Raw genomic sequence first — 13,232 nt, 5'->3', positions numbered from 1 at the left:
AAACTCCTTAACCCCTTCCCGACCTTTAACGCCACATAGGCGTCATGAAAAGTCGTGCCAAAACGACCCATGATGCCTATGTGGCGTCATGAATTGATTGACCCCCTGCGGGTCGGGTGACCGGGGTCACTGAAAGGTCACCCGACCCACACACAGAGGACACTTTAGAGTTAACCACAGGGGGCGTGGCTTAGCCCCCACATGCCTACGATCGCTCTGATTGGCTGTTAAAAGTGAAACTGCCAATCAGAGCGATTGAAATATTTCATCAATGAAATTTGATGAAATATTACAAATCCAGCCATGGCCGATGCTGAAATAGCATCGGGCATGGCTGGAGACACTGAACCGACCCTTCCCCCAACTGACTGACAGCGCCGATCGGCCGCCGCCACCATCTGACGGCGCCGATCAGCAGCCGCTGTCAAAATCTGCTCTCCCCGCCTTCCCTCCGGTCCCCCCGCCCTCCGATCACCCCCTCTCACCCTGCACGGTGGCTCCGAAGTCCCTCTGGCCATCACGGTTTGCCGCCGTCCCGGATGATGGGCGCTGCCATCTTGGAAAATGGCGGGTGCATGCGCAGTGCGCCCGCCGGGAATCTGCGACCTGCAGATTCATTCATTTATTTTGATCACTTTCGCAGCGATCAAAATAAAAAAAAAAAAGTAAATCACCGCCCCCCTTATCACCCCCATAGGTAGGGACATATAAAATAAAGAAAATATTTTTATTTTTATATTAGGGTTGGAATTAGGGCTAGGGTTAGAATTAGGGTTAGGCTTAGAATTAGGGTTAGGGTTGGAATTACGGTTAGGGTTGGAATTAGGGTTGGGATTAGGGTTAGGGGTGGGTTGGGGTTGGGATTACGGTTAGGCTTGTTTAGCCACATCATGGGGTCTCCAAACGCGACATAGCGCCACCATTTGTTCCAGCCAATTTTGCATTCAAAAAGTTAAACAGTGCTCCCTCCAATTCAAGCCCCGACGTGCGCACAAACAGTGGTTTACCCCACATATGGGGTATCAGCGCACTCAGGAAAAATTGCACAACAAATTTGGGGGTCTAATTTCTCCTGGTACCCTTGGAAAAATAAAAAATTGGGGGCTAAATAATTATTTTTGTGGAAAAAAAATTATTTTTTATTTTCACGCCTCTGCGTTATAAACTTCTGTGAAGCACTTGGGGGTTCAAGGTGCTCACCACACATCTAAATTAGTTCCTTGGGTGGTCTAGTTTCCAAAATGGGGTCACTTGTGGGGGGTTTCTGTTATGAACTCATTTTCTGCTCCACCAGTTGAGAGTTCCCCTTCCGTTCTCCCTCTGGTGGTGACAGGAGGTAGTGAGGTTGGTTTAAGTGGTAGCGATCTGCCACCTGATGAGGAAGATAACGATTGGATCTCTGGAGTATCAGACTGGATATAAGACAGCCGACGCCCTATCCTAGTGCTGGTGATTCAGTCTGCTTCTCAGGTCCTGGCCTTTAGCTCTCTTCCAGTCTTCTCAAGTTAGGTTTGTTTTTTGCTTATGTTCACACTTGCGCTTGTTGGTCAATTCAGTTTCTTGTGTAATCAGCCTGCCCCTGCTGGGGCTATGCTGAATTTCCACTCCTATTTATCAGTATTTGCCAATCTGCTTTTTGTCCCGTATTAGATTGGCCTCTTTTTGCTCTGTCTCAGAATTTTTCAGAGTGCTGATATAGGTTTTGAAGTCTAGTGACTTCAGGGTTAATTTTGCTATCAGAAGTGTTTGACAATATTTTTGTAGGTTTTTTTTGGCATATTGCAGACAGTGTCTTTCCTTTCCTGTCCTTTTTAGTTAGCCGGGCTCCATCGTTTGCTCAGCCGATTTTCCTACCTTTGTTTGTATTTTCATCTTGTTTTACCGTCAATACATGTGGGGGGCTGTCTTTCCTTTGGGGTCTGCTCTGGGGCAGTTAGTTTTCCTCTTTTCCTGCTTTAGGCTTATGTAGCTCTCCGGTCGTGACGAGGCGTCTAGGACCATCGTACGAACGCTCCACGACTGCTGCTAGTTGTGCGGTTAAGATCAGGGATCTGCAATCTGCATAGTTACCAACTTCTCTGGTTTTCTGAGACTTAGCTTGTTGCCTTTTTTTTCCCCTCCTCGGTGACCCATTCATAACAGGTTTCCATCATTTAGGTACATCAGGGGCTCTGTAAACGTAACATGGCTCCTGCAGACCATTCCATCAAGTCGGCATTTCAAAACGTCACTATTTCCCTTCCGAGCCCAACGTGTGCCCGAACAGTGGTCCCCCCCACATATGGGGTACTGTTATGAATGGGTCACCGAGGAAAAAGAAGCATAACAAGCTAAGCCACAGAAAACCAGAGTGGTTGGTAACTATGCAGATTGCAGATCCCTGATCTTACCACACAACTAGCAGTAGCCGTGGAGCGTGCCTACGATGAACCTAGACGCCTCGTCACGGCCGGAGGACTACATAAGCCTAAAGCAAGAAAAGGAAAAACTAACTGCCCCAGAGCAGACCCCAAAGGAATAGATAGCCCCCACACATGTATTGACGGTGAAACAAGATGAAGGCACAAACACAGGCAGGAAAATAGGCTGAGCAAATGATGGGGCCCAAACTAACTAGACAGGAAAGGAAAGGGAAGACACTGTCTGCAACCTGCAAAAAACCCTACAAAAATAATGTCCAACACTTCTGATAGCAAAATTAACCCTGAAGTCACTAGACTTCTCCCACTATATCAGCACTCTGAAATATTCTGAGACAGAGCAAAAAGAGACCGAACTAGTAAGGGACAAAAAGCCAATTGGCAAAATACTGATAAATAAGAGTGGAAATTCAGCTCAGCCCCCAACCGGGGCTGGCAGACCACACAAAAAACTGAATAGACCAACAAAATCAAGTGTGAACATTAGCAGAAAAACTTAGCTTTAGATGACTGGAACAGAGCTGAAAACCAAGAGCTGACAAGCCAGAAGGAATCACCAGCAACTGAATAGGGCGTTGGCTGTCTTAAATCCAATCTGAGAATCCAGAGATCCAATCGTCATCCTCATTCTCAGGTGGCAGATCTCCACAGATCAAACCAGCCGCACCACCTCCCGTCATCACGAGAGGGAGTCCAGAAGGGGAACGCACAACTGGTGAACCAGAGAATGAACTCACAACAGGGTACCAGCATACTCAGGACAAACTGGACAACTACTTTTGGGGCCCAAATTTATCCTGTTACCCTTGTGAAAATAAAAAATAGTGGGCTAAAAATCATTTTTTGAGGAAAAAATTTCCTTCCCTTCTGAGCCCTGCCGTGTGCCCAAACAGTGGTTCCCCCTTATATGGGTACCAGCATACTCAGGACAAACTGGACAACTTTTGGGGTCCAATTTATCCTGTTACCATTGTGAAAATAAAAAATAGTGGGCTAAAAAATCATTTTTGAGCAAAAAAAAATGATTTTTTATTTTCACTGCTCTGCGTTATAAACTTCTGTGAAGCACTTGGGGGTTCAAAGTGCTCACTACACATCTAGATAAGCTCCTTCTTGGGTCCAGTTTCCAAAATGGGGTCACTTGTGGGGGAGTTCCAATGTTTAGGCACACAGGGGCTCTCCAAACGCAACATGGTGTCCGCTAACGATTGGAGCTAATTTTCCAATCAAAAAGTCAAATGGCGCTCCTTCCCTTCCGGGCTCTGCCATGCACCCAAACAGTGGTGTATGACCACATATGAGGTATCGGTGTATTCAGGAGAAATTGCCCAACAAAATTTAGGATCCATTTTATCCTATTACCCATGTGAAAATGAAAAAACTGAGGCTAAATAAAATTTATGTGAAAAAAAGTACTTTTTTTTTTTACGGATCAATTTGTGAAGCACCTGGGGGTTCAAAGTGCTCACTATGCATCTAGATAAGTTCCTTGGATGGTCTAGTTTCCAATATGGGGTCACTTGTGGGGGAGATTCAATGTTTAGGTGCACAGGGGCTCTCCAAACGCGACATGGCAACCGCTAAATATTCAAGCATATTTTCCACTCAAAAAGTCAAATGGCGCTCCTTCCCTTCTGAGCCCTGCCATGCGCCCAAACAGTGGTTTATGACCACATATGAGGTATCGGTGTACTCAGGAGAAATTGCCCAACAAAATTTAGGATCCATTTTATCCTATTGCCCATGTGAAAATGAAAAAATTGATGCTAAAAGAAAATTTATGTTCGAAAAATTAAAATGTCCATTTTTTCCCTCCACGTTGCTTTAGTTCCTGTGAAGCACCTGAAGAGTTAATAATCTTCTTGAATGTAGTTTTGAGTAGCTTGAGGGTGCAGTTTTTAGAATGGTGTTACTTTTGGGTATTTTCTGCCCAAAAGACCCCTCAAAGTGACTTCAAATGTGAGGTGGTCCCTAAAAAAATGGTTTTGCAAATTATGTAAAAATGAGAAATCGTGGTCAACTTTTAACCCTTACAACTTCCTAACAAAAAAATGTTGTTTCCAAAATTGTGCTGATGTAAAGTAGACATGTGGGAAATGTTATTTATTAACTCTCTGGTTTAACAGAATAAAAATTCAAAATGTGAAAATTGCGAAATTTTCAAAATTTTCGCCAAATTTCCGTTTTTTTCACAAATAAATGCAAAAATTATCGACCTAAATATACCACTAACATGAAGCCCAATATGTCAAGAAAAAAAAAATCTCGGAATCGCTAGGATACGTTGAAGCGTTCCTGAGTTGTTACCTCATAAAGGGACACTGGTCAGAATTGCAAAAAATGGCCAGGTCATTAAGGTCAAAATAGGCTAGGTCATGAAGGGGTTAAAGGCCATTATCTTCATTTTCTTTGCACGTAATTTTTTTTTTAATTGTTCATTTGATTGGTAAGAGCAAAGTCACGACTGCTGGTACCACCAAGAGGGGCACCGACCAATTTATATAAATGGGGTCACCATCAATGGTAACCAAGTCCACGGAATGTGGATGTCGTGGAAAGCTGTGGATTACTAGATAAGTCATGAGCTGCCATAAGCCTGTATCATGCCAGAGGTCATTAGGTGGTATGCAGAGGACAAAGGCACCAAGTGTACCCCGATGCGCGCTGCAAGCAGAAGACACAGGTCACTGCTCCTCGTGAGCGTTAAGATTCTTTTATTGCTGCAAACAAGGCATGAGAGGGAGAGCATTACCATGTACAGGGGGCATTATTATCATGCGGATGTACTTTTTTCATGCGGGAGACAGAAGGGGGCACTGTTTCTATGAGAGGCACAGAAGACGGCACTAATACTTTGTGATGGTACAGAGAGAGGGACTATTACTATTTGGGGCCAGAATAAGGACATTCTTTTGGAGGTAATATGGGGACACTATTACTATGTGGAGGTACAGCTGATGCAATACTACAATATGGTGGCACAACATAGCCACTATTATTTTGTTTCGGAGGGGTGACTATTACTAAGTGGAGCCACAATGGAGACACTAGTAGGATTTGCTCATACTTTTTTTATTGCAGAAACTCTCAAAAAAAATAGAAATTCTGCTCCAAAAAAACTCAGTGTGTACTCGCCCTTAATATGTAGAGGCATTTACCCACTGCATCAGGCCACACATGTCACAGTATAGTGGAAATGTCAGGCAACAGTCTTCAAGTCCCACAAGTGAAATCAGGGTAGTGCGCTGCTATGTGTGCCTTGCCACAAATCTTACTCCAGCCTCTGTCAAGTAGGAGTCACCACTCCCTGACTCCATCCCGCCTCAGCTACGTCAACTTTTTGGAGGTGGGGCAAGAATGGTGTGAAAATGCCAGAAGTCACATTTTTTCACCATGGAGACAGAAGGGGGCACTATTTCCATGTGGAGGCACAGAGAGAGGGACTATTACTATTCGGTGCAAAAATAAAGACACTTTTACTATGTGGAAGTAATATGGGTGAATCATTACTGTGTGGGGCACGCTCACTATGTGGAGGTACAATAGGTGCAATAATACTATATGGTGGTACAGCATGGGTACTATTATTTTGTTTGGAGAGGAGCTATTACTATACAGTACGGAGGCACAATGGGGCACTAGTAGGATATGCTCACACTTTTTTAGGAGTTTTTTCTGCAGTAACTCTCCAAAATTCTCCTAAAAAATGTAAGAGATTCTGCTCCAAAAACTCAGCAAAAAAAACCTCAGTGTGAACTCGCCTTTAGTACATGGAGGCACTCGCCCACTGCATGCAGCAACACACGTGACAGTAAAGGAGAAACATCTTCTTTGGCTTGAAGATTGCAGTACGGGTATTTGCCCCGATTACACAGAAACTACCTTGTGTAAAGGTAATGAACTTTCTACATAGCCTTCATTAAAAGTTTCTACCATTATTCTGCAGCGTCGAAAGGATTTTTATCGAGCGGAGTGCTTTGCAAAAAATGTTATAAATCCATCAGAGCTTTTGCTTATTTCTCATGGCGCTCTGCGATTTCTTCCTGCCTTACTCAGTGTTAATCCACGTTCACACCTTCAGTATTTGGTGAGTTTTTTACCTCGGTCTCCCACAAAAGAAAAACGTGACACTTGGAGCAGGCTGCAAACTGCATAGGAGGGGCCTGAAAACTAATGCGGTAAGAAAAACTGCAGACTGAAATATCGTACAATTTATGAACTAAACGTAACCTGTTTTTGCATTTTTTTGTGGCCCTTTTTGATCACATGAGTTTTTATGCCTTTTTATTCTCTATAAAGAAGTGCACTAAAAAAACACATGAAAAATGGCACACCTAGAGAATGCTGCATTTGGGAGAGAAAAAACTCTTAAGGACCCCCCAAAAAAACAAACTTTGAAAACATGCCACAAAAATAAATGTTTGTAGTGCTTTGAAGAACTTAATTCAGACATCAGGCAAAAAAAACCATGGGGGCGATTCATCAAGACCAATCTAATTTCCCTGTAAGTCTTTGAAGTGTGGGAGGAAACTCATGCAAACACGGCGAGAACATACAAACTCCTTGCATATGTTGTCCTTGATGGGATTGGAACTTAGGACCCCAGCGCTGCAACAGTGCTAACCACTGATCCATCGTGCTGCCCACAACTCATTTAAGGTGGCTCAAAAAGTGGAACCTACTGTATAAACCGCAAGAGTGACCCCATATCGGAAATTATATACCTCTCAATGAATTCATCTATATCCAATACATGCTTTTTTCCTGGAAAAGTGAAAATATGCCAGCCTAGTGCCCAGCTCGTGCTTCGGGAAACACACAATCCATATATTAATTGGGCTTTCCCCACTACAGCAATACTAAAGATGTGTACCCTAACATCAGTTTTGGCACAAAGTGGCGCTCGGCCGGGGGAGGGGGGATTGAATTTAGATGCGCAGATTTTACTGGATTTTATTTGGGGGGAGGAAGTGGGAGACATGACACTTTTTGACAGTGATGAGCTAGCTGTAACATTGAACTCCCTATTTTTCCATTGACAGATGAAGGAACTGACTTGGGACTTGTTTTTTTTTGTCAAACAAGTTGAAGTTTTTATTAGTAGCATTTTGGGGCACATAACTATTTTTTTAATCACTTTTAAGGCCCGGTTCCAATTTATCCTGTGCTCTACGCTGAGCACCTTCGAGGAGATTTCCGTCTAACTCCTTCCCAAAAATGAGTCAGTTATACTCAGAATGTGGCAATGGGGTCCTGTTTTTTTTTTTTAGGCATTCACACTATGGCTGAGCATACCTTTCTGTGTCAAAAAGATGCCTAAAAAGACGGACACCACCGTAAAACAGAGACCAGAGTGACTCCATCTGCCTCATTACAGTGAATGGGTCCATCAGGGGTCAAACGTGACAGTTCAATAGTTTGGGTCATACCAAGTATGTATACGTGTTTTTTTGTTTATATTTGCTACACAAAAGCTACATTTTTGGTGTCAAAACAGTTTTTCACAATTTTTTGCGATTTTTTTAATTTTTACAAATTTTATTTATTTTTTTGCATTTTTACTTATAGAACTTGAACACTTTGATCGCTTGTCTCCTGCACCATTGCGATACTTCTGTATATGGAGCCCTATATCTAGATGTCATAGTCAGGACTGACAGCAGCATCTAGTGGGCTTAACCGGTCACAATCGGTGCTAAAACTGATCAAAACTGATGCATTTTCTCCCGTCGTTGGGGGGCAGGAGCATTAATAAGCTATTCCTCAGCCCCGTAAAAAAAAACTATCGGCGGTGACGAGGGTAAATTTCCTTAATTTTTTCTGTTTTGGTCTAACTAAGAAAACCAGGGTCTAAAGTTGTGGCATCTGCATTGGTTTTTCCTAACTTGCCCTGAAATTTTAATCGCTTTACTGTTTTATGTAAATGAGTACCGGTGTGCAATGTTGATGAAGAATTATGGTAACAGATGGTGGTCACGGCATCAGATGCCCCTTTTGAAGTTAATTTACTATACTAGAAGGTGTTTCATAGTCCAGTGATAGTCCAATCATAGTCCAGGGAATAAACCATAAAAGAATATTAATGTTTGATGCCCTCCGGTGGTAGAAAGGTGAACTACAATCTCACCCGCTGTTTCAAATTTAAATGTCCGTATTATTTTGATTTATTTTTACGTTTCACATTCTTAACCCGGGGGTCCCTAGACACCCAGCGATCAGCAGCATGTGCGCAAATCATATAAAAACTAAAGAACATTGGGAGTTACCCCTTAACCCCTCCGTGACCAGACAATTTTTTTTTCCCTTCGCTTCTTCCAAAAGCCATAACTTTTTTTTACTGGAAACCAAGAAAAAAAACTTGATGTGCAGTGAAATGGCAAAAAACATGATTCTGCCATTGATTTTTGTTGATTTGTTTTTATAGTGTTGGACATAGCAGGAATGATGCCCAAATCCAAAAAAATACAAATAAAATATATTATATGGCTATGGGACTCCCTCACACCCAGGGCTGTGGGGTACTCGGAGCCGGGCCCGGTGGATTTCAATGGGGGTTGTCACAGTGGCAGTGACCCGGTCCGTGGCCCTGGGCGCCCATTGTAAAAGGGGTTATTGCAGTGTGCTTATGGTAATGAAAGTTTATAAGTGATTCGTGACACCACCTGTGGTGTGCGGCAATGAAGATGTTAAGCCGACGCTGCAGACAGATCCTCTGGGACAGATGGTGTGGTGCAGCAGTGATGTTATAGCCCTCCACAGGCAGGGCTGGAGTCCCAGGGCAGAGTAAGTGAAGTGACACGTAGATGGTGTAGTGTCAGGCGCAGAGGGGTAGCAGTGCTGGGCAGGTTGGCGCAGGGAATAAGTGGAGGACACCGGGGCATGTAGTTCCAAAGCTTTACTCACAGTCTGTTGTACAAACAGGTGCCCGCCTCCGTGCTGTGTCCTCCGGTCAGAAACTCAGTCAACCTCCAGGCAAGATGGAATACTCCTTTCCAACACTCCGCCAACTTGTGCCTTTCTGAACGTCTCCTCTTATACCGCCTTTAGATGAAGTACTCCTAGTACTGAGTTACACTGGAGTTCCTCCTGTCAGATGTTCTTATGAACTCTACGTGTACGGTAGACAGCTGTAGCCTGCTTCGGGGACTCCTTGCTACTAAGTCCCGGCTCACTATCCAGTTGCTGTTGTGCCCCCAAGTCTTGTGTGGGAATAAAGTGGTCACTACTTCTATTCCTCCGGTGTCTGCTGCAGGACCATTAGTATCCATACAACCTCGGGGACCGGGCCCCGGCCTTGCGCTTAGAACTTCTAGGAAGGGTTCTCTTCTCACCCACGTCCTCTGTTCTCTTTTACCCCTCACGTTCCGTACTGATCTTCCTCTCTATGGAGAGTCAGGCTTTCAGTCTATGTTGCTCCTTCTCCCTTTCCAGGTCACTGGGATCTGCTGCAGCACTTCCATCCATCTATCCCTCTCTATGGGGATCTTCTTCTCTCCAACTCTCTAACCAACTGACCTCCCATGCTAAACTCTTCTCGCTCCTTGTAATGTAAACTATCTCCACCCACCTCCCAGCACGTTTCGTGTTCCAAGCAGGGAGCCACCAATGGGTGCTTTGCTATACTCCAAGCAGGGAGCCGCCGAAGGTGCTTTGCTACACTACTTTGTGGTGTGGGGTGCAGGTGTTGGAGGCTGGTCAGGTGTCTCCACCTTACCTGGATGGTGGGGCACCACACCTCAGGAGGAGGTGCAGTACCTCTGTGGTGACTGAGCCTCAGGGGCGCCACAGCTGCTAACTGGGGACAGGTGTGTATGGTTGCATCGCTACCAGCGCTGTGCGCTCTCCGATTCTGCAAACAGAGGCACCTTTAGCTCTGTAACATCGGAGGAGCGCAAGGGCAGTGGTGCTGACTGGATCCAGAAACCTTTGCATCAGGGCTCTGCATGCTAGCTCTATACAGCAAAGAACCTGTGAGCGCCACGCTCCTTACATGGGAGACTGGTCGCCTCTGATAGACTGTAGAGGTGGTCGGTAACTTAGGCATCAAGCAGTATATACTAAATTTAAAAATCCCTTCATTCTTGAAAAGAGTCAAATTGCAAAAGATTGCACTTTTAAATCTCACCCATTTAAGAAGACGAGCCAACCCTCTAAACTTTCATAGAAATTTAGAAAAACCTGGAAATGTCACTGTAAACGCATATATATATATATACGAACATTAAAGTTCGGGGTCAGTGCCGAACACCTACTTTTCAAGCACGGACCATGAACACGGACTTCTCATGATCGCATGACAGCGCGAGAAACACCAGCGGCTCTGATCGCGGTAAGATTATTACCACTGGTCAGAGTACTGTGGTTGATCTAACAGAAATCAGCTGTGATCGGCGGTAACAGTTTACCTCCAATCACAGTACAACTCCTATCAGCCGATGCCTGCTGTCGCTGATAACAGTGAGAGCAAATGGCAGCTGATGGAAGTAGTCATCAGCCGGCGCCTGAGCTATAAATAATTTTAAAAAACGGCGTGGCTTCCCCTGTATTTTTGATAACAAGCCAGGCAAAACTGACAGCTGAGGGCTGCAACCCTCAGCTGTCAGCTTCAGCAAGGCTGGTTATCAGGAATAGAGTTTTATTTTATTTTTTTTTGACAACTAGCCAAGCTAAAACAGACAGCTGGGGGCAGGTATTCTCTGTCTGGTAAAAGGTCATGGATATTGCCCCCCCAGCCTAAAAATAGCATTGTCTTAGTTGAGCCAATTCTGGCTCTTCGCCCGGCTCTTCCTGCTTACTCTGTGGTGGTGGAAAGTGGGGTAATATTTGTGGGGTTGATGTCACCTTTGTATTGTCAGGTGACATCAAGCCCACGGATTGGTAATGGAGAGGGATCTATAAGACAACCCCATTACTACTTCTATAGTCATAGGTAAACTTTTTACCGCCGGTCACAACTTCGGGCTCACACTATCATTTGATAGCATGGGAACCACAGAGCTCTGACTGGTGGTAATAATCTTACAGCCCATCAGAGCCAGTGATGGCCGTGTTGTCATGCTGATAACAGCATGGCAAACAATGGATGTTCGGGCCCCCCATTCATCTGAATGGAGTCTGGGTTCAGGTTTGGGTACAGTTCTGGTGCCTGAACCAAACTTTTTTTTAACTGTTCAGCCGAACTCGAACATCCAGTGGTCCGCCCATCACTTAGTTATTACAATTATTGGCCATTTATGAAGGAGTCGGAACTGGAATCAGAATGTGGAGAAATAGAGCAGTGAAAACCTTGACTTACTGATTCACAGCGGTGAAAACACAGCACAGGGCTGGATTTGTCAACCTGTTGACACATAACAGGACCCTTCAAGTTCTCGTGTCCTCAGTGACTGCTTCCAGCACAAAACAGATCTAACCCGAGTCTCCAAGAGCAAAACCTTTTGCCTTCTATAGCCTCTCTGTTGCATTATATCTATTACTGGATGTAGTATGAGTTAACTGAGAATCTATCAGTGAGCTTGTTCTGATGTTCCAATGTGAAAGTTTGGAGCTCCTTATCTGTCTTATTCTGAGCTCCTCTCAGCTGATTTATGACTGGAGACCACATCAAAGTTGAATGAGGTGGGAAACTAAAAGCCTTTAAAAAAGCCAAACGGTGAAAAAAATTTTCATGAAAATGAGTTTTAGCCCAAATACATACATTTAAGAAAAAAAAATTGCCCCCAGAGATGGACAATGCCTTTAAATCAATTTTCATTCTACTAAATGAATATAAACCTGATGGAAAACAGAGCGATATATAGAAAGACGAGAACCCAGAGTATAAGAAACTACACAACAAACCAGAAGTGGAAATATTAGCTCCCATTCATTGCGATGCATTAGATTTCTCACCTCTCCATTTTTACTGCCAGCAGCTTAATGGCAATATATTTTTCAATTTCAGCTTCTGAATTTTTTATGATGATTTTTGGTTGTTTTTTTCACCCATTAACCTTGTGCGGGAGAATGAAACCTTTGACTCCGCTCCGATGGCCATTACCTATAAATAAGGTGCAAATACGATTTGTACATTAGCGGCATCGGTCTGAAATCAGACTTCATTAGAGAGTAACCTTCACATAGGAAAAGCCTGACGTTACGGCGATTGTTAAGGTTTAGCGCTCTATTACTCATTAAAGGGAGTCTCCAGTGACAATAAGCTATGACCTAGCCACACTGTTAGGATGGCGGGGGTCCGACCGATGGTAACCAAACGGACCGATAGAACAGGGCACACTTATTCCCCTTTATTCCTCTTTGGATCTCTTTCTTTGGACCCACTATTTTTTACGGATTTTTGTTGTTTTTTTACTTTTTGCACCAATACAATATACGGTATACGTTTTTTATTGCATTTTTGGTCCCTTTTTGGTAGTTTGTGAACTTTCATTTTTGCATAAACTGAACTTTGATAAAACTTTACATGTTCTTACTGAGCTTCCGCAGCAGGTGCGTTTTTTTTTTTATCTGGAATTTCTGTACTTCATTGGAGTCTATGGGGAAAATCTGCAAGTAAAACATGTATTTACTGCTTGAGAAGTTGACAAATCGAGTTTTCTACAACGGGCGTAAGCTTTCTATAAATCGCATCCACAATTGTATGTCAGTAAGGACATGAGAGAAGACGTTTAATACATGGAGACCTCCTCATCCCCCCCAGATGATTTGTTCTTAGTGGTCTGTCTAGCTGATGCACTATGTCTTTACTCACAATTTTTTTTGTATTTATGTACAATTTTTATTTGCAGAAGCGCGGCATGGCCATGGGTATGG

The 13,232-nt window shown here is 43.8% G+C and overlaps 1 protein-coding gene across 2 annotated transcripts in view; it reads right to left on the bottom strand.

Moving 5' to 3' along the window:
• The window catches only part of SYN2 (synapsin II), a 434,838-nt gene that overhangs the window by 248,526 nt on the left and 173,080 nt on the right, over nucleotides 1-13,232 (bottom strand). The window lies entirely within an intron of this gene.

The sequence above is a fragment of the Dendrobates tinctorius genome, unplaced genomic scaffold (genome assembly GCF_039654945.1).
Source record: "Dendrobates tinctorius isolate UK_male_01 unplaced genomic scaffold, ASM3965494v1 ptg000038l, whole genome shotgun sequence".
Taxonomy (NCBI): Eukaryota; Metazoa; Chordata; class Amphibia; order Anura; family Dendrobatidae; genus Dendrobates; species Dendrobates tinctorius.
This window is presented reverse-complemented; position numbering and strand designations above follow the sequence as displayed.